Source organism: Myotis myotis, unplaced genomic scaffold (assembly GCF_014108235.1).
Source record: "Myotis myotis isolate mMyoMyo1 unplaced genomic scaffold, mMyoMyo1.p scaffold_m19_p_12, whole genome shotgun sequence".
Lineage (NCBI taxonomy): Eukaryota > Metazoa > Chordata > Mammalia > Chiroptera > Vespertilionidae > Myotis > Myotis myotis.
Genome location: NW_023416316.1, coordinates 61,341,459 through 61,368,349, shown reverse-complemented (window position 1 = coordinate 61,368,349; position 26,891 = coordinate 61,341,459). Strand labels below are relative to the sequence as shown.

The following is a 26,891-nucleotide window of genomic DNA, read 5'->3' as shown; positions in this document are numbered from 1 at the left end:
AGTCATCAAGTCGATGCCGAGTTGAGCATAGTTAGGTTAGTCTTGTAAACGTAACTCCAGAGGGCTGAATAAAGGTATGACAGCATCCAGGTTTGGGGAAGAAGCATAGCTCCCACTTACGCGCTATGAAAAGTGGAGGGAGAGTTGAAAGAGGAAAGTCTAAACAAATTCGGAAAGAGAGGAAAAGGAGCTATTTCAGGCTTAGAAAATAGAGAAAGAAAATCTGAGCCTGGGATGAGACGCAGGAAGCAGAAGTCACCCACATTAATCCTGTTTGACCAGCAGTTCTCTGTGCCTTGAGGGAACAAGATGAGGCACGCAGCCCACAAACCAGAGGAAGGCCTGTGCAGGAAGTAAGTGGAAGTGGGGCGCAGCGCTATGGACTCCGGGACAGGATGAAGCCAGTCCATGTGAGGTTCAAGGAAACCGAGGGGCAATACAAGCATCTGAATGTTTCCTGAGTCACTCACTGACTTCATGCATCTTGGAACCAGGCATCACGGATGAAAAAAGCTGTGCAAAACTGGCACCATTTTTAGAAACCTGTCTGCTATTTGCTCGCCAGAGGTGATCAGAAACCTCTCCAAGTATTTCTCGGCACACACACTGAGTCCTGCTGAGGAGGGCGACCATGGGCAGCGTTCGATCTCCCAGCAAAATTAGACAAGCAGCCTGACTTGACACGGAGCACGAAGTAGCAAAAAGAGCTTCCCTAGACAGTGCCAGAGAATTAGGTGCCAAAAGCCTGGGGTGGTTATTAGAAGATGGTTACCGCCCCCGAGTGTCTGGCTACCGTCTCTCCATTGCCAGGAAGCTGCCACAGCAGAATCCAACCAAAGCAGTCAGGCTCCCCTAGGAAGCATTCACAGTTCACGGTGCGCGCTCAGCGAACTTCCCTGCTGTCTGCGGAGTGGCTAGCCGGGGCAGTGACAGCATCTCTGATGACAATTAAGGAGGAATTACACAGGGGGGTTCAGCTTTTGCCTGGATTTCAGCCATGCTGTTTCCTTTGGTTACCTCTCAGCTGGGACTCCTTGGCAGCCAAGCTCTGCTGCACTTCATGTCTATGGTCATCAGAGCAGCACAAAGCAAGGAAAATTGGAAGGGTCAGGATACTCTACCTCCATCCCTATAGCTACAAGGCGTTGGGCCCAATTGCTCTTCTGTGTTCCCTTTTCCTTTCATCATAAAATAGGATCATAGAAAACCTACCTCACAGGGTTATAGTCACAGGAGAGAAGAGATGAGCGAAATGTCATATGTACATACTTAAGAGTGCATCTGTGTGTGTGTGTGTGTGTGTGTGTTTGTGTGTGTTTATGTATACATATAACTTTTTAAAATGTTTTTCAGTTGCATAAAAGTGAGGTATAGATTTGACAAGAACCTGGTAAATGAAGTGATATGGATAAGCTGGACATTTTAGAATAAGAATTCCTCCCATAGTTTTAGAGGAAAGACCGTTTTTGTGATGGCATCTACGCAGACTGCCTTTCATGAGTGCTGGGAGGCCACAGACAAATATTTTGAGGGAAAATATTAGCTACTGATTCATAAATGTTTACTGTATGCTGGTCAATCTATGAAGCACTCTACAGCTATTATTTCACTTCCTGTTCATTGCAACCCTGTGAAGTGTGTATTATTTAATAACATTATGCATTAGGCCTACGTGTGTGGACATGTTTGAACTGATATTCACACTTGGGTCTGTCTGACTTCAGGGCCCCTGATCTCAATCAGAGCCATTCGAACTCTGTGAAGGAAACTGCTTCGCTGTTGGCCCCCTTTGAGGCTTTGGCATTTTGCTTTGCTATTAAAAGTTGGCCCCTCTGCTCTGGCTGGTCTGAGGGCCCGTCCCTGTGGCCCCTAGTGTTACTGGAGGATGGCAGATGGCGTGGGGTGAGAGAAGAGAAGGCAACGAGGCTCCCTGATAAAGCACCTCTTGGACTTAGACGCTTGGTTCTGAAGGGCTGCCTTGCTGGGGTAAATGCCACTGAGACTTGCGTGTAGATAGAACAGGAAGATTTCCTATATTGAGCTAATCCACTGACACCAAACCTATGCTGCAGATGTGCAATGAGCTGTTCGGGAATTTGATTCCATTAGGATTCATATCTAAAAGGTTGTTTCCTCGGATGGTTTCTTTGGAGTTAAAATTATCCCAAATAGCTATCCCAGTTTTGTCCTGGAAAGCAGTACTGACTCCGGAAATGTTTCTCATATGCTTCACCACAGTGTTTGAAGCCTAGAAGAACCACGAAGCATATTAGCCTACTTGCTAGAAGTTTTATAGAAACGCCAACTTGGAAAGGTTTAGCACAGCATTTTAGAAGTAAACGTTATAATAAGAACTGAATAGCTGATATTTGTTGAGTCCTTACAGAAAGGAAAGCATAGTGTGCTACACTTCTTACACAAATTATTTCATTTGAATCTTGCCAAATCCTCATAAGGTAAGCTCTGTGAGTCCCACTTTTAAATAAGAAGACGAAGTTTGTCATCAGTATTTCTCACTGTGAAAATGGCCACCAAAATGACAAAGGAAGGCAGAGTTGGGGCAAGAGTAACAGAACATTTTCACATAGCCCCCCTCCCACCTCCCCACTTTCCCAGTGTTCTCTCACATATCATATTCCATCATCCATGGTGGTTAAAAATCCATTTATTTGTTCTACTCCTCCCCTAACATGAACTGTTGACTCAGTATATCCCATGAAATTATCCAGAGGAAAAACAACAGTAAAACCTTAAAGGAGGCCATTAAAGACATTTAACTTAAAAGGACCTGAGAATGAACTATGGCTCCAAAAAAGGGTAAATTCAAATTATGAAATTAATTGTGAAACCTAATAATCCAAGAGAGAACTCTAACTGCCAGACTAACCCCATAAACACTCTTTCATGCAATCCAATGGCAATTATTCCACTAGAGTTATGCAAAAGAGGAGAGAGAACTTTTGTTGAGAAACACAGGATGAGATGTTTTTGCTTGGTATGCGCCTTTGGCCGGCTCTCTCCCTCCCAGGGCCTGCCCAGCTGAGAGATTTCATATCAGCACCAACCTAAGAGGCACAGTACTTCCTGGAACAATGAAATATTTACAAGATGACAGTAACAGGGTAGCTGTTGACAAAATCCAGCTCGAAAATATACCCAATTACTCACATCAACCTAAGGGTTTCCAACTTAATGTTTTCTCATCCAGTATCTAACCAGAGAAAAACAAGATTTCAAAATCTCCTTAAAGGGAAAATGTTTAGGAGGGAATAATAGGTACTTGTTCCTATGGTTTGTTACTAATTAGCCATGTTTTACAATATGTTTTCTTTTTTTAATATATTTTTTATTGATTAAGATATTACATATGTGTCCTTATCCCCACGTTACCCCCTACCCCCCCAACCCCCCGCTCATGCCCTCACCCCCCCTCCCTGCCCCCATTGTCTGTGTCCATTGGTTAGGCCTGTATGCTTGCATATAAGTCCTTTGGTTGATCTTTCCTCCTTATCCCCACCCTCCCCTACCTTCCCTCCAAGGCCCAACAGTCCAATCAATGCCTCTCCATCTCTGGATCAGTCCTTGTTCATCAGTTTATGTTGTTCATTATATTCCACAAATGAGTGAGATCATGTGGTATTTATCTGCTCTCCAGTTCCATCCATGCTGTGGCAAATGGTAAGAGTTCCTTTTTCTTCTTCATCTTCTTAAAGAATACCTTTCAGCATTTCATATAATGCTGGTTTGGTGGTGATGAACTCCTTTAGCTTTTTCTTATCTGTGAAGCTCTTTATCTGACCTTCTATTCTGAATGATAGCTTTGCTGGATAAAGTAATCTTGGTTGTAGGTTCTTGCTATTCATCACTTTGAATATTTCTTGCCACTCTCTTCTGGCCTGCATGGTTTCTGATGAGAAATTAGCTGACGGTCGTATGGGTACTCCCTTGTAGGTAACTGACTGTATTTCTCTTGCTGCTTTTAAGATTCTCTCTGTCTTTTGCTCTTGGCATTTTAATTATGATGTGTCTTGGTGTGGTCCTCTTTGGATTCCTTTTGTTTGGGGTTCTCTGCGCTTCCTGGACTTGTAAGTCTATTTCTTTCACCAGTTAGGGGAAGTTTTCTGTCATTATTTCTTCGAATAGGTTTTCAATATCTTGCCCTCTCTCTTCTTCTGGTACCCCTATAATTCTGATGTTGGTACGCTTGAAGTTGTCCCAGAGGCTCCTTACACTATCTTCATATTTTTGGGATCTTTTTTCTTTTTCAGTTGGGTATTTTTTGTTTGTTTGTATTTCAAATCTTTGACTTGATTCTTGGGATCCTCTTGTCTGCTGTTGGATCTCTGTATATTATTCTTTATTTCAGTCAGTGTATGCTTAATTTCTAGTTTGTCTTTTTTCATATCCTCCAGGGTCTCACTAAATTTATCGGTGGTTTCCATAAAATTCTTGAAAAACCTTATAAACGTAGCCTTGAACTCTATATCCAGTCGTTTGCTTTCCTCCATTTCTGTCATTTGTGACATGTTTCTTTGTCTCCGCATTTTTTATGCTTCCCTGTGTTGGTAGAGTGGTTTTGTGTGCTAGGTGTCCTGTAGGGCCCAGTGGCTCAGCCTCCCCAGTTACCTGAGGTGGACACTCTTGGTGCACCCCCTTGTGGGCTTTGTGCACAGTCTTGTTGTAGTTATGCCTTGATTGTTGTAGGATCACTGGGAGGAATTGACCTCCAGGCCAATTGGCAGTGAGAATCAGTTGTGTCTGCAGTGGGAGAATTTCTGTGCTGAAGACACACTTGTGGGGCAAGACTTGCTTCAGTGGGGCTTTGGTGCTCACTGACTCTGCCCCCTGAGTGTGTCCCTTATGGATATGAGGAGTTGTAATCCAGATGGTCCCCCTGTGACAACTGGGTACACTGGCTCTTGGATCTAAGGAGGTGCTAATTTAGCCTCTGCCTGAGGTTACCTGGCAGGAGCTATGAAGAGAACTGCAGATTCCCCTTCCTTTTTTGGAGTTTGGAGGTGCCCTGATGAGGCCCAGCTGTGAAGCAATGCAAGCTGCTGTGGGACCTTGGGCCTTCTCTTGGAAGTTCTGGGTCTGTCTGGCCCAGCTGCACTTTGTTAGGTAATTTTCAGGTTGCAAAGGGCCGGGGAATTCATATGCAAAAGCCTCTGCTACAGCCTGGGTGGGGCGGGGTCTCAGGGAATCAAAGGGCAGAGCAAGCAGCTATGACGGATCCTCAGCCCTGCCCTAAGGGGCCACGCATCTCAGTGTCCTGATAATTGCTGCAAGCACCTCTGAGGGAAAGCCACCCTCAAGTTCAGAGTTCTGCCTGCTGCCAGACAGTCCAGTTTCTCCCCGTATGAGTCCTGGGTCCCCAGAGACTTCCCAGAACCGGAGTTCAGAGCAGTTGGGAGCTTGTGACTCCCTCCCGATTCAAAAAGACAGCCGCGTCCTCAGGTGCCAGCCCCTTCCCCCGTGCACACGCGAGCCTCCATACCTCTGCACTTTACTTCCGCAGCTCCTCTGGCTCTCAGTGTTCTTTTCTTTCCTTCTAGTTGTAGAATTTCCACTCAGCCAGCCTTCCTGTAGTTCTGGATGATGTCCGTTTTGTCTTTTCGCTGTATTTTTGAAATTGTTGTGGGAGGCAGCAATTTCCCAGTGTTTACCTATGCTGCCATCTTAGTTTCTCAATATGTTTTCTTTGACAAAGTGTGAATCATAAAATGATACAGTGTAAGGAATTGTGTACAATATAAAATTGAGCTATAAGAATAATTATCATAATACATTTTACAATTTGTAATGACATATAGTATTATAAACAGCTCTGCTCATTTTGTACTCTTTGCTTGTTTGTTTGTTTGTTTTTTAATCCTTACCCGAGGTATTTTTTCCATTGATTTTCACACATTGTATGCGGGAAACGTATTTATACGTTTTACATTGACTGGTAGTAGAGTGCGGGACACGCATTAATACGTTTTTTATAGACTGGCAGTAGAATGTGGGTAACGTATAGATACGTTTATTTTTATGCTTTTTTATTGCTCTAAAGGGATGCTAACATGCAGATATACGAATTCCAAAGGACAAAATTTGGGTCTCTAACACATACAATGGTGAATTATGTATGTACTTCCAGGTATAACAGTAATCAATCTATTCAACTGCAAAAATGGCCCGCGCCACCTGTTAGCACGTGATAAAAACTACCCACAAATAATGTGTTCAGACAGAATGGAAGGGAGGGAGTTGCAGGGGACAGAGAGAGAGAAACATCGATTGGTTGCTTCCTGGACCAGCCCTGAACTACCAAGGTCAGGGATCAAACCCATAACTGAGATATGTTATGTGCACTTGACCAGGAACCAAACTTAAGGCCCTTCAGTCCTAGGGCCTATGCTCTAATCACTGGGTCACGTTGGCTAGGGCTACTCTTTGCTTGATTGATCTATCACAAGCGGTAAGTTCTTCAGCTCCATAGTTCCTAGACGCATGCAGCTGCAGCAGTGGTGGACAAAATCTCTTCAGTGCCTGCGTCAAAGTTAAATCTCAGAAATAACTGCTGCTTCCTCACCAGTTCACCAGCACCCAGACTGTCCCTCTACAACTTGTGAGGGTAAAATACTTCTGTCAGCACATCAGTAGATTGCACAATCGGTGTCTCCTGTATACATAGTTGCTGCAGCAACACACAAATACGTAACTCTGGGGTTTGTGAAGAACTGTTGGGTGCATAAAAAAGGGAAGAAGAAGAAAAGGAAATAAATGAGTAGGAGGAAAGAGGAGAGCCTCGGCAGACAGGAGATGAAAAGGCTTTTCTCTATTAGCATCAAGAGCTTATCTGCATCCCCTGCATTATATCTTTATTCTAACTCTGGAGGTAATTTGAATAGTCCTCATTTTTTTCAGAAAAAGAAAGTGGGACTCAAAGAAGTGAAGTAGAATATGCCACTAAAAAAGGGCAACCCCAGATTTGAGCCCAGGTCTCCGTGACTTTAAAAATAACCATTCTTTTCCACTGTATCTCATTACCTCTCCTGTCAAGAGAACGAACGCTCCTTTGATTTGTGCTTTCAGTTCTCCAAGTTTGAATCACATATATCTAGTGGCAAGAAGACAGAAATATTTTCACTGATCTCTACCGCTGAGACAGAGTGAGGTTTATTCTCATCAATAGAGAGTCCAAATGAAAGGCAGGTGTTAATTCTGCGATTTGGCCATGACCCAAATATAGAATATGTTCCCTAGTCCCCATTCATAGATCCCTTTATCACCTTGAACTGTGTGTGGTGGAGATGTGCATTGAATGTGGTATACCTCTACTCAATAAATAGAATCTGGTTGCCCCACCTTTCAACATTAGCACAGATGCCTCGTTTAAACCTATGCACCTGATCCCCCAGCCTTTTTCCTCTTGTGAAGTAACAATCTATACAGAGTCAAGTCTCTGTGCAACCTTAGCAGTTCCTTGAAAGGGCAGGCAGATGGGCTTTGTAACTTATCTGGATTCAAACTCAACCTCCATCCTTGGTGTGGCCTTGGAAGAGCAAATTATTTTACTTCTCTGATCTTTGTGTGGTTTCTCAGTCTCTAAGAAGGGAGATAATAATATCTCATGGAGTTGTTACTAAAATTAAAGAAAATGATATGCATAAAGTTCCTAGCATGGTGCGTGCCTAAGACATAATGAGAAGCAGTATATGTTTCTTGAATTATTGCTCAGGTCTAGCTCAATACACTGTCACAGTACTTTGAGGTAGCTTTAAGGTCTAGGGAATGATTCTGACAGCTTCCATTTGCTACAGGGAAATAGATCTGGAGGAAAAGAAGCTGTTCAAAAAGCTGAAAGTTTTCTCAGGAGACCTGAACTGTTCAGTTCCCAAAATTTTTTCCTGTGCTCTAGGTCTGGTGCAAATAAAGTTGCAGCCTATTAAATATTTAGTATTTAAGATAGCCAATGAATTCATTTTAAGTCCACTTTATGACACTGCAGTGTGTTATTGTATTATTGTCTACTAGAGGCCCAGTGCATGAAATTCGTCTACGGGGGGTGGGGGGGCGGGTGTCCCTCAGCCCAGCCTGCATCCTCTCCAATCTGGGACCTCTCGAGGGATGTCCTACTGCCCATTTAGGCCTGATCCTGGGCAGTTGGACATCCCTCTCACAATCCAGGACTGCTGGCTCCCAACCACTCGCCTGCTTGATTGCCCCTAACCACTTCCCTGCCAGCCTGATCAACACCTAACTGCTCCCCTGCTGGCCCAATTGCCCCTAACTGCCCTCCCCTATTGGCCTGATCACCCCCAACTGCCCTCCCCTGCTGGACGGGCCACCCCTAACTGCCCTCCCCTGCAGGCCTGGTTGCCCCAACTGCCTTCCCCTGACAGCTTAGTCGCCCCCATCTATCCTCCCCTGCAGGCCCAGTCACCCCCAACTGCTCTCCCCTGCTGGCCCAATTGCCCCTAACTGCCCTCCCCTGCAGGCCTGGTTGCCCCAACTGCCTTCCCCTGACGGCCTAGTCGCCCCCATCTATCCTCCCCTTGCAGGCCCAGTCACCCCCAACTGCCCTCCCCTGCAGGCCTGGTTGCCCCTAACTGCCCTCCCCTGCTCCCTGTCCCCCACAACTGCCCTCCCCTGCTGGCCTGATCGCCCTCCCCTGCTGGCCATCTTTGACCACATGGGGGCGGCCATCTTGTGTGTTGGAGTGGTGGTCAATTTGCATATTATTATTTTATTAGATAGGATATACATAAAATATTGGTTAATAGATGTGCATGGTGATTTATGGGGATTTTGAAGAGCTTGGACCACAATTTTGAGAAATTTACATCATGGTAGAATTTTATAGTATTGCATTTTCACTTTTTTAAAAAATATTTTAATTGATTTTTTACAGAGAGGAAGGGAGAGAGAGAGAGAGAGAGAGAGAGATAGAGACTTAGAAACATCGATGAGAGAGAAATGTTGATTCAGCTGCCTCCTGCACACTGCCCACTGGGGATGTGCCCACAACCAAGTTACATGCCCTTGGCCGGAATCGAATCTGGGACCCTTCAGTCCGCAGTCCGATGCTCTATCCACTGAGCCAAACTAGTTAGGGCGCATTTTCACTTTTATAGCTTATTGCTAAGTCAATGTGCTTTCATTAACAGCAAGATCTGATGAAAAATAAAAAACCTCCAAGGATAACTGTAGACTTCAAATGATCTACTTTTTGACCATCATTGTAGCAAAGAGCAGGAATAGCCTGTGTATTTGCCTACTTTCTCCATCCAAACCACAACCACCTCTAGTACTCAACCTATTACTATTTCCCTTACCTAGTCCACTTCTTAAAAATTAATGGGTGGGGGAGAATGACTAATTTAATGAAGCTAAGTTATTTGCACATTTGCTGAGATAGTACTGTGACTTGCCATTTATAGTAAACTAGAGGCCCGATGCACAAAATTCGTGCAAGAGTAGGCCTTCCTTCCCCCAGCTGCCAGCACCAGCTTCCCTCTGGTACTCAGGAACCAGCCTTCCCTCGCAGCCCTGGCTTTGTCTGGTAGGTTGTCCAGAAGGATGTCTGGACGAACATCCAGTCTAATTAGCATATTATGCTTTTATTATTATAGATACCTCTGCCAAAAAGCACGTTATAGAGGGTAGAGTGGTGACTCTGATGTGACTCTCAGAGGGTTCAAATCCCACTTCCACCACTAATGAACAGTGTGGAGTCGAATGAATTAATTTCTCTAAGCCTCAATTTCTGCATCTACAAAATCAAAACCAATTCAAGGTAGTGACTATTTCATTAAATTAGAATAGATATTGTGATTAGATCATGTTAAGTGTTCAATGTTTAATAAATGCTCACCATATAGTAGCTGTTCTATGCTGGAATACAAACAATTCATTTGCATTTTGTAATTCTACTTATATTTCCTTTCACGCCTTTTAAAAAAAAATCTACAAATTTTTCCTTTTTACTCTTAATCCTACTGTATTATTTGTGTTTGCACAATCTCCTCAAATTCTTTGTAGAGGGAGAATTGATATTAAGAGAAAATAGAATAAATAAAAAATATTCTTCCATGTCTTTCTTCAAAGAAAAATTTTCTAAAATGAGTACTGATCTTGCGCAATGAGTGTGTGGTGGAGGATCATTTGGCACTTTCTAACTTCAATACAGAGAAGTGTTTTCATTAGAGGGTCAGGAGGCTGTGTGAGGACCCTCACGAAACCTATTCAGGCACCTTTTTCCCCAGCAAGATGGAAACTTCAGGTTAAACACTTCCACTATGACTGACTCATTTGGCAGAAAAAGAAGCCCAGATGCCAAAAGGATTTAAATTTTTTTAAAAAACTGGTGAAGAAAAGGCAGAGGTAGGAGAGCATATCCTATTCCATCAAGTTATAAAAAATAAAATAATCCCAAGGGGCAAAAAGGAAGATGCATTGAACTTCACAGGTAAAAGCAAGGCCTAGGACACATCTTAAAGTACACTTTACACCAAAGAGTGTTAAGAATCAAAACAGATTTTTACTGAATTACTGTACCATATGAGTCAATTACCTATAGGATGACAAAAAAAATCATGTCAACCCAAGCAAAACATTCATGTCAAAATATACCAACAGACCCAACACTATCTATAATAATAAAAGCATAATATGCTAATTAGACCGGACGACCTTCTGGACTAAGCCGCGGTGCCCCAGGGGTCGAGGCAGAGGCAGCCACCGTGGCGGCGGGGGCCAAGCCCCTTGCACGAATTTCATACATCAGGCCTCTAGTACTTTAATTAGACTACTGTGAGAAATAATCAGAGTATGGATACAACAAATAAATACATATGCCTAAAGTCATCAAATTGTGTACATTAATTATGTGCAGTTTTTTATATACCACTTATATTTTTACAGAGCTAAGGAAAAATAATAAGAGTAATTTTTTGATCATTTAATTATGTGAAATAACTAGCTTATTTTAACTTTTTTTTCTAAGCATCTTACAACCTTTAGATAATTTCTTCCATAACAATAGTGCTAATTATAGATTCATTATTTCTTACAGCTCCCACCATTTTTGTAAATATCTGATGAAAATATTTAACCAACATAGTTCATACATCCTTAGATTTTTCATCTTTCTTGTTTTGACAATTCCCAGAATACATAAGCACGACAATGGGCAGCCCACTGCTCCAGCTATCTACATCTTTATTAGTCATCAAAGTATTTCTGAAGTATACTGCCTTTAACACTTGTCAAGGAAGATAAATAAGGGAATGAGAATTAAGCATCTAGAAAGTCCATAGCAAAGAAGATTTAAAAAGAAGGTTTATGGGGTGTATCATACCATTTAATTAGAAAAAAAAAATGATTATTCAGCACCAACTAAGTACATGACAATGTGCTAAAAACGTAGAATGAGAAATAAGGCATGGTTTTTACTTGGATTCACCATATATTGAAAGCAAACTTAAGGTACATCATTAAAAACAATTATGTGTCATAAATTTCATGTTGGACATACCAAGTATGGAAACACAGGAAAATTTTCCCTAATTATCACTGGTTTAACTTCTTTTCTCTGTAAAGTGTGCAAGTTGTCTTAGGTTCCTTAGCTCTCTTCAAAATCTAACATTTTGTGATAATATTTTATTTAAAAATTTTTTTTTAAATCTTCATGGTTGAAAGTATTACATATGTCCCCTCTGCCCTTCATTGGCCCCTTCTAGCCTGCCTTCACCCCAATTTATTTCAATCTTTTCTTAGCAGAGAGCTGGAAGATTTTTGCCTTTAATAATCTTGTGCCAGAGAATACGTAAGCTTTTGATCAAATGCTTTAGTTCAATAGGACAAGGATATTCTTGATTAGCAACTGAGGAAGCAGAAACCATTAGCTAAAACAAAGTTTTAATCTGATTTCTCTTGCTCCATCCAGCATTCCTAGCATGGGTGTGATTAACACTAGCATTCTTTGACAAACAGCAAATATATTTGATTAAAAACTTTTTTTAATCTGTCACCATCACACTCCATTTTTCATATAATAATCGGGTATGAAATCTCTGTTAACTAAAGAAAAGAATAAATACTAAAAACATAACAACATGTGTTAGTTACAGTTGCCCTAAGCCAGCCGTGGGCAAACTACGGCCCGCGGGCCAGATGCAGCCAGTTTGAAATGAATAAAACTATTGAAATAAAAGACCGTACCCTTTTATGTAATGATGTTTACTTTGAATTTATATTAGTTCACACAAACACTCCATCCATGCTTTTGTTCCGGCCCTCTGGTCCAGTTTAAGAACCCATTGTGGCCCTCGAGTCAAAAAGTTTGCCCACCTCTGCCCTAAGCTGTTCCCTCTTCCCTGTCTTTTTGCCTCACATTTGTGTGATATTCATGGCTGTGAAAGTCGTAAAGATTAAATAAAATAAATGACACATGTAAAGCCTTCAATAAATAATAGCTCTTCTTACCATTGCTATGAATACTACCAGTACTTATGCATTTTTTTCCTGCCATTCCCCACTCTCAAAGCTTCCCCAAGTGGAATGCTCTGTGTAGTACTGAGAACACTTGAGAAGATCTGGGAATGCATACAGAAAAAATATATATTTAATTTAGTAATCATATATTTATATTAAAGTGACTTACCAGATTTGTTATTAAACAAATTTAACTAAGTTAAAAAAAATAGTAGTGTATTTACAGAAGCACAATAGTATGTAAATATGTCAAAAGTCATGAAGATGGTCCATGGACATTGAAGGTGGGAAACAAATAGAGCATAAACCACTGCTTTCACAATCTAAGGCAGTGGTCCTCAACCTTGGCTGCACATTGGAATCACCTGGGAATCTTTTTAAAATCCTGATTTCTGGGCCTCATCCTCTGGAAAGTCTGTTTCTTTGTTACTAATGTGGCCCCACCCCATAAGAAAGAAACAGAACCAGACATTTCCTGCCTTCAGAGTCCTAGAAATGCATAACTAAAATAGTCGTGAAAAAATGCTACAATTCTCAGAGCTCAATAATTCAAGTCTTTATTATTTCTGTCCTTAAAATGCAGAAAGTGTACAACTCTTCTTGTATTTCCAGAGCCTGGGTCAGTGCCTGACACATTATAGGTATTTAGTCAATATTTATTGAATGAATAAATGAGGGAATTATAAACGTATAACGTAGAGTTCTCGGAAGAAGGGTTTGGGGAAAGCAAATAAGAAAGAGAACTTCTGAGGCCCAAAGTCAGGCCATTTCTTTGGTGGCTTCTTTTATCTACTATGTGTGGAAATGAGAGCCAAGCCGTGATCTCACTCCAGTAGAACCTGCTGGGCCAGTGCAGTCGGCAAGTAAGGTGAGGCCGACCACTCATGTCAAACACAACAAACTTGCCTAATGGATTCCCACAAGTACATTGTGATTGCCCTCTCAGGCCAAATCTGCCCTGGTAAGCTAGATCTAATTATCCACCATGGAATTTGGCCAGTTACACTGAGATTATAGTATGTTGAGAAAGCTGAACTTTAACCACACAGAAATAAAATCACAAGCATCTGGGACACTCCCTATTGTCTCCGGGTGATTTTTGAATTTTTTTTTTTTTCCCCAAAAAGAAAACAGTTGCTTTGGAGTCAATGAGTTTTCCTTTCAACTAGAGCAGTGATTCTCAACCTTGGCTGCACATTAGAATCACCTGGGAATCTTTTTAAAATCCTGATTTCTGGGCCTCACCCTCCGGAAATTCTGTTTCTTTGTTACTAATGGTGAGGCCCAGAAATCAGGATTTTAAAAAGATTCCCAGGTGATTCTAATGTGCATCCAAGGTTGAGAACCACTGAACTAGAGGGAAATGTAAGTCAAATTAATTCAATTTTTTAATGTAAATTGTCTGCACATGTCTTTACTGAAATAATTTAAAATTATTTAATAATGAACTCTGATACCTAAATAGAATACTGCACCCTTTATTAATCACCAAAAAAAATTTATGTTAGGTGCAGGAAAAAAGTACAAAATGAATAAGATGCAGTCTCAAGTGCTGCCTTTTACAATCAGATTTCAACTAAAGTAGTTCAAAGCCAAAAAAATTGTTCTTCATCCCTCAGCAATAGATGCAGTAAAGTTTTTTTCAAATTTACAATGGAAGGTAACCATACACATTGTCACATGTCCATGTCATGAAGCTAAACAACTTTTAATGTTCCTTTTAAGCAAATTTTCGGTAAACAAAAATTGTCTCAGGGTTATATTTGTGTGGGTGGCATTCTCAAGCTTTCTAGGTACAGCTGGGCTAAGTACTCTCCATAAACAAAGTAGAGGTTTATCAGAGTTTTCTTCACTTTGAAAAATAGCTCCCAGTAGGATCCCAACAGCTAGACAGTTTGCACAGTGCGTTACACTTTTGCTCACCTTGTATACAACTCCTCAGGATCACACCTATAGGAGAGATGCAGGCACACATGCGACATTTGTTCTGCTCACCATCTCAGAACTGACTCATTGGCTTTAATTTTCTCTTTTTCTTTCCTCCCAGTATGTCCCTTTCCTCTCGCATTGACGGACGCCACTTTGCAACATGACTCGTTCTTTTTCTCTATTTTTATCTCATGTCATCAGCCTCACTGGTACATTTGTTTTCTGAGAATTTCTGCCTTGGCAGAGAGTTACTTAGTGGAGCCACAGGAGTGACTAAGCAAAGTCAGAGAAAGCAAAGCTGATTCTATTGGCAGTGAGACATGATAGAAAGAAATCCAGCTTGAAATTGAAAAACCTGGGGGGTTGGTTCTGGCACCAAGCTTCACCATGTGGCCTTTGAAATTCAAGGAACATCTTGAATGTATCAGTTTCCTCATCTACATAATTAACATGCTAACACAAAAATGACAAAGTCGAATCAGACTGCAGGAGAGCTTTTTGTCACATTAATTTGTAAAGTGCTTATCTCTGTGTCATGTGAGATGTGGTTGTCAATAATGTCGGTCACCAGCTGCAAAGGAGATACCTGTGCACACCTCTGTCCCCAGCCTTCTGTCCACTCTTGCGTCTCAGGGCTATTTAGGAGTTCATTCCTCGAGGTACAAGAAATCCATACATATGAACAATCCTGCCATCTTTGTACTCTATCTAGTTTTTGGTTTCATTAAAGCTTCTCCCAGTCTGCTTTATTGACAGTCCGATGCTAGCCATGATCTTTTCAACTGGCAAACAGGGCCCACACCCCCAGCTGCAATCTGGTTATCTACCAGCATCTGATTGAACTAGAATTGAGTGGGGTGATGTCACTCTGGAGTCAGGCTGGCTTTCGTTTAAACACACATTATAATGGAATAGCTGAACACCTTGAACTTGTTATTTAATTTCTCTGAAGCTCCATTTTCTCATTTATATAAAGAAGGCCTAATATCTACACTGTAAAGGGATGAAGCCTTATTATATATAGCCCAAGAGGTAAAAGTAATATGCAACCCAAATGTGGATATTTAGAATTTTCCAGATATTTAATTTATAGTCTCTTAAAGATAGAGGATTTTAAAGAAAAGTAACTGTGCAATTAAAATAAGATACACTTGCCCTGGCCTGTGTGGCTCAATTGGTTGGAGCATGGTCCCATATAGCAAAAGGTTGTGGGTTCAATTCCTGGTCGGAGCACATACCTGGGTTGCAGGTTCAATCCCAGTCAGGGTGTGTATGGAAGGCAACCAGTGTTTTCTCTTCTCTTCTCTTCTCATCTCTTCTCTTCTCATCTCTTCTCTTCTCTTCTCTTCTTTCTTTCTCTCTCTCTCTCTCTCTCTCTCTCTCTCTCTCTCTCTCTCTCTCTCTCTCTCCTGTCCCCTCTCTCTGAAATCAACAAGCATACCCTTGGGTGAGGATTTAAAATTTTTTAGAAAGTAAGATATTGTGGTTTCTTTGAGCTCTGCTCTGGCACAATGATTAAAAGTAGCAGGTACTTAATTATTTTTAATGAGTAAATAATGAATGAATAAATTCTATAGAAGTTTAGAGAAATATTGAATTTCACATCTCTCCTCTAGGTGCAAACCGATACCTCCTAACCTACAGTGTATTGCATTTCCTGTCTTCTCTACAACTGACATGAAAATTGTCCTAAAAAATTTCATAATTTTATGCCTGTCACAGTACAGAAGTAAGCAACCAGAAATGTATTTTCTCCCAAAGTTATCTCTTTATTTTTATATTTTTAAGCTTTTTATCAAAACAAGTTTCTAGAAATCATTAAGAAACACAATTGTGTAAGTATTATAAAGAAACAGAATTGTGCAAGAAGAGGCTTTACAAAGCCCTTGTGCAATACTACTTTGAGTACTTTCCATTTTCATGGCCTACTCTTAAGAAAACATGTTTTGCCAAAGTTCATTATTATTTTTCTAGAATATACATTTCCCCCTAAATATGGAAAGAAATAAAAATAATTATACTAACCATGAATTTTTTTAACTAAGCCTCAAATCTATTTTTTCCTACAGATTCACTGTGACAGCAACAGGTAAAATTGAATGAGAACTGAATGCATTATCCTGTAAATTGAATATAGAAGAACAACCAAATACAATAAATCAATCCAATACCTTACTTTTAACTTTCTTTCAAACCAGAACATGAGTTCTTTAAGTAACTTAAACAGTGCCCCCCAATCTCCACTTCCCTTTCTACAGGAAATATGACTGGAAACCATCTTGGAGTGCCATGAAAGTTGAGGGGCAAAGCTAAATTCCATCTAAAAGCACAAGGAAACAGGACCAGCAAGAATGAAAGATGCCTATCCTGTTTCCAAAAGCAAGAGGAGGAGATGAGCCAAAAGAACAATGACATGTTACAGCCCAAGAGCTAAAATTAAATGCATGTAAACAATTCTTGTTGAAACTAGAAGCCAATGTAGATTAGGCAAGCCAGGTGACGAGTTCTTTCCTGCCAGAACAAGCCAGAATAAGAGTCACCTCCCTCGCATTGCGACATGGCTAGGGATAGAAGTGAGGTTCATATGGAAAACCAGAGGATTATGAGCTGAGTATGGCAACTCTTAAATTCTATATTAACTTATTGTATACTAGAGGCCCGGTGCACAAAAATTTGTGGGGACCCTCACCTCATGAGGGTGTGGCCAACCTGGGTGAGGGGCTGATGGCTGTTTGCAGGCTGGCCGCAGCCCCTTCAGTGTGGGGGGTCCTGATGGGGTGCCTGGCCAGTCTGGGTGAGGGGCTGATGGCTGTTTGCAGGCTGGCCAAGGCCCCCAGCCACCCAAGCTCCCAGTGGAGGCTGGCTGGAAGCAGGTATCTGGGGTTTATTTATCTTCTATAATTGAAACTTTTTTGCCTCGAGCAGAGGCCACAGCTGGCCAGGGCAGGCAGGAACCTTGGCTTCCTCCATCGCCAGGGCAACCAAGCCTCCTGTTTGCTCCAGCTCTGTGGCTGCTGGCCGCCATCTTGGTTGGGTTAATTTGCATATAGTCGCTCTAAGCGACTGCTGGGCATGGCTTGGGGCATAGCAGAGGTGTGGTCAATTTGCATGTTTCTCTTTTATTAGATTAGACTAGAGGCCCAGTGCACAAAAATTTTTGCACTTGGGGGGGTCCCTCAGCCTGGCCTGTGCCCTCTCACAGTCTGGGACCCCTCGGGGGATGACCACCTGCTGGCTTAGGCCCACTCCCTGGGGGATTGGGCCCAAGCTGGCAATCAGATATCCCTCTGGCAGCTCAGGAGCCCTTGGGGGATGTCCACTTGCCAGCAGGAAGCAGGCCTAAGCTGCAGTCGGACATCCTTAGCACTGCTGAGGAGGCGGAAGAGGCTCCCACCACCACTGCTGTACTGGCAGCCATCAGCCTGGCTTGTGGCTGAGCAGAGCTCCCCCTGTGGGAGCACACTGACCACCAGGGGAAAGCTCCTGCATTGAGAGTCTGCCTCCTGGTGGTCAGTGTGTGTCATAATGACCAGTCATTCCCAGTCTTTCTGCTGTTAGGGTCAATTTGCATATTACCCTTTTATGATATAGGATAGAGGCCTGGTGCATGGGTGGGGACTGGCTGGTTTGCCCTGAAGGGTGTCCCGGATCAGGGTGGGGGTCCCGCTGGGGTGCTGGCCAGCCTGGGTGAGTGGCTGATGGTTGTTTACAGGCTGGACACAGCCCCTTCAGGGTAGGGGTCCCTGCTGCGGTTCCTGGCCAGCCTGAGTGAGGGACTGATGGCTGTTTGCAGGCTGGCTAAGGCCCCCAGCCACCCAAACTCCCAGTGGAGGCTGGCTGGAAGCAGGTATCTGGGACTTATTTATCTTCTATAATTGAAACTTTGTTGCCTTGAGCAGAGACCACAGCCAGCCAGAGCAGGCAGGAAGCTTGGCTTCCTCCATCACCGGGGCAACCAAGACTCCTGCTTGCTCCAGCTCCGTGGCTGCCGGCCACCATCTTGGTTGGGTTAATTTGCATATAGTCGCTCTGATTGATTGGTGGCTGTGGTTTGGAGCATAGCAGAGGTACGATCAATTTGCATGTTTTTCTTTCATTATATTAGATACGAAAACACCATATTTCTTCCTTATACCACCCAACATGCTGAAAGCCAGTTGTTTAAATAAAGGAATCTGAATGAGAATTTCTAACTCGCATATAATTATTTCTCTTAACACATATTTCTTGAATAACCACTATGGGCATGACCACTGTGGTAGAACCTTTGAATAATACAAAGATTAATAAGGCATAGTCCCTACCCTCAGAAGATCAAGGAAGTCATACATGCACGCAAATAACTATATGAGAGTAATCAAAAAAGGGGAGAAAGAAAGAAGTTCAGGCCAAACTGGTTTGTTGGCATTAATGTGTGAAAGAGTCACCTTTAAAGCCTATCCCATAGCCCAGTTATTAGCAACTCCTTTGACCAGAATCCAACTATGATGTTAGTTTTTGCTGGATTTTAAATTAAACCTATACTACCGGTTCTCTGATGCAGCTAAATCATAGAAGGAGCCCTAGGTAGATATAAACTCCTACAATACCTTTCCAATGACATTTGGGGCTTGTTTTAAAAGACCATTCTCAAATACATGCAAGAAGCCAGAGGAGTTATGGAAGAAAACACCATCTATTAAATTAACTTATGATTCCTAATTTTGTCATGAACAACTATAAACCTTTCTAAGTAAGCTAAATAGTCATTAATGTGGAAGGGTAAATAAATCATAGAATATTTCCTACAATAATTTTAAAGAATGAGGTATCTCTAGCATAGAAACATCTCCATATGTATAGAAGTGAAAGGAAACAGCCAGGAGGAAACAATTTAGGCTATAAACTAGGCCTATTATTTGATGCAACTTAAATATTTTTTCTAAAGGTTAAGCAGAAGCAGGAAATGATACAAATATGCTAATAAAGTAGGAAATATGATGCACTCTTTACTTATCAATATTATGTTACATCTCCAGAATTATAATGATTTAAAGTAAATTTTTTATAAAATGTTTTTGGTATTTGAATTAATTTTATTACCTACCAAAAAATATTTTGTCTTCAGGTATTGTCTTGAAGTAGTGTGCAAAGATTTTTTATATTTGTCTCCATATATTACTAGGTTGTTTTAGACCCTATCTCTGTAGCCACTTTCATAAGCTTTACCTTCATGTGTAAAGCTTTCAATCTAGTTAACCCATGCCCACTATAATTTCAATTCACAAGGGAAAAGTGAACAGACTCAACTTCTATTATTAAGTGGATACCCTGCCTCCATATCAGCCCAAAACAGATGTTATCAGTTATCTTTATTCTTCTTTATAAGACAGGAGAAAGAAAAAGAGAGGAGGGAAAGAAGTTCAAGAAAAGATAGAAGGAAAGTACTGTCCACCCCTGCCAATAGCAGAAATTGCAAGTTGTTGTCTGTTAAAAGTCTGTTCCGTTTATGATAAGTTATTTCCCCAGACCCCATTCTGTGCCTTCTGTTTTAAATGATTGCTAAAATCTTCCCCTTTATAAAACAACTGTTTATCATGACTCATGTCTATAATGACTTAGAACCCTCAAATGTGATCATAACCTTCTCCCCTTCTAAGAAAATTCATAAAGATAAAAGCCAGCCTCAGGTTTTTATGAGCTAGCTCACTTCTAGAAATGAGACAGCATGTCACAGAACGAAAGCCCAATATCTTACTTTCTAAAAAATTTTAAATCCTCAGCCAAGAGTAGCTTGCACAGGGAGTGGGGCTCAACACAGCAGTTTGAATCAGCTTTCTATGAAGAAGACAAAGGCAAATACACAGAGAACAGTCATTACACAAGTAGAACAGGTGCATCCACCCCCTCCTGGTGCCTCAGCCAAAGCTAAACACACCCAGGCTGTTCCACCAGAACTGGTCTGAATTCAAATCAATAGAAAGCTTGTTGCCATGGGTTGGGTGAAAGCTGTATTTAATGCCAATCAACATATGCTTGATTACCCAACAGGGAAAATAAAGAAGTAAAGTAAACATGTGTACCTGTATCTATACAAATCTTTTGAAAGGACCTGAAGCTGAGAAACTAGAACCAAGAGAGAATGGTATTAGCTCAATACATATGAAATAATCTCCAACACCCTCTGAAGCAACTTTCTAATTCCTATAGAAGAATCTTCCATGATGAACCCTCAAACCAGTCACCCTCAACAGAACTTATTGGTTTACTGTAAATACCTTAGTTAGATTGCTGGCAACCAAAGAAATAAACTAAGATAAATTAAAATAATAATAATACTGTAATGAAGATCATTATGGTTACCATTTATCAAGCACCTATTAGCTGCCAATTTGCTATATTTAGCTGTATAGCCTAATCTCCATCACAGTCATGTGAAGTAGGTTTGATTGTACCCACTTTACACATAAAGAAACTACATCAAATATAAATTACTTTTCCCCAAAATACCCAGCTAGAGTTAAAGAGCCATAGTCAAATTCCAAATAAACTCTCTCCACTACACCAGGAGTCAGAAAACTACAACCATTTGGTGAAATCTGCCCCGCTGCCTGTTTCTGTAAGGTTGCATTGGGGCACAGATCATTCATGTATCTGTGGCTGCTCGGGTGCCGCAATAGCCGCGTCGAGCAGTTGTGACAGAAACCATATGGCCCACAAAAACTAAACAATTTGCTATCTGGCCCTTTAGAGAAAAAGTTTGCCAACCTCTGCTCTGCAGTATGCCATTAAGAATTTTTTAAAGTTTGAGTAAAATAAATACTTCAGAGAATTCTGATAAATGGGGATGTTCATTTTGTTGTTGTTAACAGCTACCCTAAGACATTCTGTCTATGCAAGAGCTTTTTCCTACTCCTTAAAAATCCAGTTGGGGAAGAATATGTGTGTATCAGAAAACAAGAATCTGAATTTTGTTGACTACTTCTTTCATCTCCTGACAAGTTCTACCTCCAGCTTCTCCTCACCTCCAGTTCTCAAGTTAGGCACCTAAGAGAGAAAGGGAGGGAGGAACACAATGAAAACACAGTGCTGTAGCTCTGTGGAACTTCCATTCCATTTGCAGGCCCTGCCACCTGCCATGGCAGACTCTCAAGGAAGGACATGCCAAATTTCAGGGTCTACTGTTTAGGTTTGTGAGAGTAATGCAAGCCTGAGTGGAGGACGTTATAGACTAGAACAGTGGTCGGCAAACTCCTTAGTCAACAGAGCCAAATATCAACAGTACTTTTTCAAAATAGACTCGCCCAGGCTGAAAACCGACTTCTGCACATGGGCCAAGAAGTTTCAATAGCACTGTACGTGCGCGCCCGCACATGGTATTTTGTGGAAGAGCCACACTCAAGGGGCCAAAGAGCCGCATGTGGCTGGCGAGCCGCAGTTTGCCGACCACTGGCACTAGAATAACAGAATTTTAATATGGAGGGCACATTAGATAATAACCAATTGAGATGATTCATTTTATTTTAAAAAAAAACAAACAAGAGCCCAGCAAAACTGAGTGACTTGCTCAAGGTTAAAGAGGTAGCAACAGAGAAAAGGCTTCTTTGATCCAATCTAGCACACATTCAACAAGATCTAGTTTAAGACCTCCGTTTATCTTATTCACCAGCTTCCCTATATTCATTAATTTCATGTCCCTTATCAAGACTACACCTTTGATGGGAAGAGCGCCTTTGGGGAATCAAGCAGACTTGGGTTCAAATCCTGCTTTAGTCACGTAGTACTTGTGAAAACTTAGGAAAGCCAGTAATCCACTTGAAGTCTTTTTACATACCTAAGATATAGTTCATTGTTGCCTAAATGTAAAAAAGATGAACTGACATCGTAAGAACTTTCCCAAAATGTGGCCCACACTAGCATTGTTCTTACAAGACAAGTGAGCTGCATCCCCTCGGCCCCCTCTTAAACAACAGTCAGGAGATGTTAATGGTTGGACCAAGTGTCATTTCATAGTTCAAGCATAGATGATAACATGCTGTCTGCATATGGTAGAAGAAAATACATTTCATCTGAGAAAACTCACTTTTAGCTTTCTAATTAAGTCTTGTGCCAGTGCATATAATTTTTATTACTGTATATGTTATGATTTATGAACAGTCTTGTTAATTACAAGGTTTTTATTAGAGAGACAGGTTTCAGGATAAGTCTGCCATCTGACTTGCTAGTACTTGTTAAAAGTGTTTATAGTGTGACTCATTTACATGTGTGTTTGAGTATGTGTGTTTAGGAGTGATGTTATTACATTTTTCTTACACATCGTGAGAAATCTGTGATTCATATTTGTTCATATGTAAACATTGCACATCACTGACTCTATCCCTTCACATACCCCAATGTCCCCCATTTATCAAGGGCTAGTTTCAGATTATTTTCAAGGTTTTATACAGACAGACTCACTTGGACTGGTCCTTGCTCTCAGCTACCAGGTACTCGTTTTGTGACATGGTGACTACCGCCGAGCCGCCAGGTGCAGTCCCCTGGGGCACGAAGAAGCTCTCAATTCTTGGGTCTCAGAGACTCGTGAACCAACTCTTCACAACTTGCAACAGGAAAAAAAGCTTAAAACTTTTATTTTAACTTTACCACAGTTTTTCTGAGATGAAAAATCACTTTCCATTCAGTTTATGATTATTGAAAAACGTTTTATTATTGATTTATATAACAAAAATTATTTTTAAAGTTTTATATGATTTTTAGAAGGCAAGCCTTATATGTTTGATGATGTAACATAAAACATAAAGCATATTTAATAAGAAATAACTTCTTTTAATTTATAACAGAAATCGCTGCCTCTGATAAAATATAAAAGCCATGAGAGGACAGGGATCTTTTACTATCTTGTCATTATTTTCAAGGCCTACAAGAGTGTGCCTGGAACATAATGAGCACTCAATAAATCTTTGTTGGGAGAAACCAAGATGGCAGCATAGGTAAACACCTGAAATTGCTGCCTTGCACAACCACTTCAAAACTACAACCAAAGCCGAAACCGGTTTGGCTCAGTGGATAGAGCGTCGGTCTGTGGACTGAAGGGTCCCAGGTTCGATTCCGGTCAAGGGCATGTGCCTGGGTTGCGGGCACGTCCCCAGTGGGAGATGTGCGGGAGGCAGCTGATCGGTGTTTCTCTCCCATCGATGTTTCTAGCTCTCTGTCTCTCTCCCTTCCTCTCTGTAAAAAATCAATAAAATATATTTTTTAAAAAAAAAAAAAAAAAAAAACTACAACCAAAGACAAAACAGACATCACCCAGAACCACAGGAAGGCTGGCTGAGTGGAAATTCTACAACTAGAAGGAAAGAGAAAAGCACACTGAGACTCAGGAGGTGCAGAAGTAAAGTGCAGAGGTACGGAGGCACGTGCACAGAAAGGGCTGGCAACAGAGGATGCGGTCTTTTTCAATCGGGAGGGAGTCTCAAGCTCCCGACAGCCCTGACTCCAGTTCTGGGTGAGTCTCTGGGAGCCCAGACTCATACAGGGAGAAACTGTACTGTCTGGCAGTGGACGGAACTCGAGGGCAGCTTTCTCAGAGGTGCTTGAAGCCATTACCGCAGGACACTGAGACCCGGGGGCCTCTTAGGGCAGGACTGAGGACCAGCCATAGCTGTTTGCTCCGCCCTGTTGATTCCCTGAGGCCCCGCCCCACTCAAGCTTCCAGCAGAGACTTTTGCATATGAATGGGCTGGTCCTTTGAAATCTAAAATTACCTAACAAACTGCAGCTGGGTCAGAGAGAACCAGAACATCCAAAAGAAGGCTCAAGGCCCCACAGCAGCTTGCATTGCTTCACAGCTGGGCCTCATCTGAGCATCTCCAAACCCCAAACAAGGAGGAGGAATCTGCAGATCTCTCCGTAGCTCCTGCTGGGTAGCCTCAGGAAGAGGCTAAATTAGCACCTTCTTAGAGATCCAAGAGCCCATGTACTTAGTGGTCAGAGTGGGACCATCCAGACTACAACTCCTCAGATCCATAAGGGACACACTCAGGGGGCAGACTCAGTGAGCACCAAAGCCCCACTGAAGCAAGTCGTGCCCCAGAAGGGTGTCTTCAGCACAGAAGTTCTCCCACTGCAGACACAGCTGATTCTCACAGACAATTGGCCTGGAGGTCAATTCCTACCAGTGATACGAACAACAGTCAATGCTAAACTACAACAAGACTGTGCACACAGCCCACAAAGGGGTGCACCAAGAGTGTCCACCTCAGGTAATTGTGGAGGCTGAGCCACTGGGCCCTATAGGACACCTAGCACACAAAGCAACTCTACCAACACAGGGAAGCATAAAAAATGTGGAGACAAAGAAACAGATCACAAATGAAAGAAGTGGAGGAACGCAAACTACTGGATATAGAGTTCAAAACCATGGTTATAAGGTTTTTCAAGAATTTTCTAGAAACCGCTGATAAATTTAGTGAGACCCTCAAGGATGTGAAAAAGGACCAATCAGAAATTAAGCATACACTGACTGAAATAAAGAATAATATACAGAGATCCAACAGCAGACAAGAGGATCCTAAGAATGAAGTCAAAGATCTGAAATATGAAGAAGCAAAAAATACCCAAACGGAAAAACAAAAAGAAAAAAGAATCCAAAAATATCAAGATACTGTAAGGAGCCTCTGGGAGAACTTCAAGCATACCAACATCCGAATTATAGGGGTGCCAGAAGAAGAGAGAGGGCAAGATATTGAAAACCTATTTGAAGAAATAATAACAGAAAACTTCCCCTACCTGGTGAAAAAAATAGACTTAAAAGTCCAGAAAGTGCAGAGAACCCCAAACAAAAGGAATCCAAAGAGGACCACACCAAGACACATCATAATTAAAATGCCAAGGGCAAAAGACAAAGAGAAAATCTTAAAAGCAGCAAGAGAAAAAAAGTCAGTTACCTACAAGGGAGTACCCATAAGACTGTCAGCTGATTTCTCAACAGAAACTTTGCAGGCCAGAAGGGAGTGGCAAGAAATATTCAAAGTGATGAATGCCAAGAACCTACAACCAAGATTACTTTATCCAGCAAAGCTATCATTCAGAATTGAAGGTCAGATAAAGAGCTTCACAGATAAGGAAAAGCTAAAGGAGTTCATCACCACCAAACCAGTATTATATGAAATGCTGAAAGGTATCCTTTAAGAAGAGGAAGAATAAGAAAAAGGTAAAGATACAAATTATGAACAACAAATACACATCTATCAACAAGTGAATCTAAAAATCAAGTGAATAAATAATCTGATGAACAGAGTAAACTGGTGAATAAAATAGAATCAGGGGCATAGAAAGGGAGTGGACTGACAATTCTTGGGGGAAAGGGGTATGGGGGGTGGGAGAAGAGACTGGACAAAAATCATACACCCATGGATGAGGACAGTGGGGGTGGGTAAGGGCAGAGGGTGATGTGGGAACTGGGTGGAGGGGAGTTATGGGGGGGGAGGAATGACTGTAATAATTTGAACAATAAATATTTATTTAAAAAAAAATAAATCTTTGTTGAAGATGCGAATGTTGAGACACTTGACGTTTTCCCAGAGGCTCCTTATAGTATCTTCATTTTTTTTTTTTTAGATTCTTTTTTCTGTTTGCTGTTCTGATCGGGTGTTTTTTTGCTTCCTTACATTCCAAATCACTTATTTGATTATGAGCATCATCTACTCTACTGTTGATTCCCTGTAAATTATTCTTCATTTCAGACTGTTTCTTTTTTATGGATTTTATGTCATTTTTCAGGCTGTTGAAATTCTCACTAAGTTCCATGAGCATTCTTATAACCATCGTTTTGAACTTTGTATCTGGTAGTTTGCTTGCCTCAATTTCATATAGTTCTTTTTATAGATATTTCTCCTATTCTTTCACTTGGGAACTGTTTCTTTGTCTCTGCATTTTGGCTGCTTTGCTATGGTTGTTTCTATATATTAGGTAGAGCTACTAAATCTCCCAGACTTGGTAGAGTTGCCTTGTGTAGTAGGTGTCCTATAGGGTTCAGTGGCACAGTCTCCCCAGTCACCCAAGCTGGACACGCCAGGTGCACTGGCCTGTTGTAGTTCAGCTTTGATTTGCTGTTTGGGTTAATGGGTGGGATTGACCCCCAAGCCAATTGGCTGTGAGGACTGGCTGCAATTACAGGAAAGGATAAGCTGTGCAGGAGTCAACCCTATGGAGCAGGACTTGCTTCAGTGCTCACTGCATCCGCCCCTTGAGTATGGAGGTTGTAGGATTGTAATTTGGCATAGTCTGAAGCTGTTCACCAGTTGCACTAGCTCTGGGGCCTCCCAAGAGGTACAACGTCAGCCACCACATGCATCCTGCCTGGGGCCACCTGGCATGAGCTACAGAGCAATCTGCAGGTGGCTGATACTTATGCTGGGCTTGGAGGTGCCCAGGAGAGGCCAAGCTGCAAATCAAGGTGGCTGCCACTAGTACCAGGCCTGGGGCCACTTAGCAAGAGG

The 26,891-nt window shown here is 41.6% G+C and overlaps 1 long non-coding RNA gene across 2 annotated transcripts in view; it reads right to left on the bottom strand.

Moving 5' to 3' along the window:
* LOC118667593 overlaps nt 1–14,970 on the bottom strand; it is a 61,710-nt gene extending 46,740 nt beyond the window's left edge. For both annotated transcript variants that reach the window (XR_004971332.1, XR_004971331.1), the window contains exon 1: nt 14,407–14,970. This is a non-coding gene — a long non-coding RNA (uncharacterized LOC118667593). The remainder of the gene's footprint in view (nt 1–14,406) is intronic.
* Nucleotides 14,971–26,891: the final 11,921 nt, after the last annotated feature.